Source organism: Etheostoma spectabile, chromosome 19, assembly GCF_008692095.1.
Source record: "Etheostoma spectabile isolate EspeVRDwgs_2016 chromosome 19, UIUC_Espe_1.0, whole genome shotgun sequence".
Taxonomy (NCBI): domain Eukaryota; kingdom Metazoa; phylum Chordata; class Actinopteri; order Perciformes; family Percidae; genus Etheostoma; species Etheostoma spectabile.
Genome location: NC_045751.1, coordinates 18720861 through 18722336, shown reverse-complemented (window position 1 = coordinate 18722336; position 1476 = coordinate 18720861). Strand labels below are relative to the sequence as shown.

Below are 1476 nucleotides of genomic sequence, written 5' to 3'. Positions count from 1 at the left end.
TAAATCCAGACAGCTAGCTAGACTATCTTAAAAAACTACTTATTAATGTGCACATGTTCCACCAAAGCGAGTTCCTTCCCGAGGCTTTTTTGACAATTGTGATTGGTTTGAAAACCAGAGGGCGTTTACCCCCATCCTGGAATGCTGTGTGGACTAGTCAGACCTTCTTCCGCAGCGTTGTGTAGGAAATAATTTTTTGTAGTGCTCCAGTATGTTGGTTACTACGTATTTACTGGACTATGTGTTGAGTCACTGTATCTCTTGGAATCAAACAGAATCATTACACAATAACTCAGCAGAAACAACAGAGCACCATAAAAGTTCATCCAGTGTAATAAAACACACCCTTTATAGGCATGATGCCCTGCAGATAGTTTGGGTTTTATGTGATTACATTTTGCAGTGAACTCAATATTAATGGCTCCATCGTCAACATTTACTTAGTTTTTTAAAACCTTTTTTTCAATGCTGGAGGCACCACAGACAAAATGATTTCAACCTCTGCGGTCCCGGATTGGAGACGGTGGAGAGAGCGGATATCGGAAAATCCGAAAGAATAAAACACAAACCATCTGCAGATCTGTATTTGTGATTCTGGGTGGTGCAACCCTTTTAAATGATATGTAGTTACTACAGTGACAATCTGCAACAGATGCAGGCCGTTATTGTTGCATTATAGCCAGCCATGCTCCATGCAAAAGGCATGGTAATGACATCATCATCCACTGGAAAATGTTAGAGGTGGGAATCGATTCGCACCTCACGATGCAATTTGATTCCGATTATAAACCGATTATTGATGCATTTTGATGCAACAATTTCTTTTTATGTACATTTTCATGCGTGAATTTAAAAATATATACACATAAATCTGAGTTTGACATATACAGTATTTGTTACACAAGTTTTAATGAATTGTTTTGTCTACTGAGGTTTTTATTGTGTTATCATTCCATGCTTAATTGAAATTGAATTGAAAGCCTTTATTGTCATTGTACCAGTACAATGAAATTTGGAGAGCAACTCTCTAAAAGTGCACACATTAATAACACATACATAAATATACATATACAATACATTAGTGCAAGTCTGACTGTAGGTTGAGTATGGTGACAGCTTTGGGAAAAAAGCTATCCCTGAGTCTATTTGTTCTGGCCCGTATTGACCTGAAGCGCCTGCCTGAGGGCAACAGGTTAAAGAGATGGCCTTAAACATGCCTGTGAAAGTCCCCTTCTTTCCCCTGCTCAGTCATGTTTATAGGTGGAGAGTTGGCTTCTTAGAACATGAAACACGAGGTGGTCGGATGTAATGTCATAAAGTAGATGAACATCCTATATGTGTATTGCCTAATTCTTTTATCTATGTCTTATTAGATCATGTGTATATATACAAAATGTTAATTTTGTTTCCTTTTGGCTTTTTTTTCTGCATTCTTGTCTAAACTCTAAGTTGTTGTCCATTATTATTTTTATTTTA

General features: G+C 37.3%; 1 protein-coding gene across 3 annotated transcripts in view; it reads left to right on the top strand.

Annotated features, from left to right (window-relative positions):
- dock11 (dedicator of cytokinesis 11) overlaps positions 1–1476 on the top strand; it is a 102373-nt gene that overhangs the window by 95679 nt on the left and 5218 nt on the right. The window lies entirely within an intron of this gene.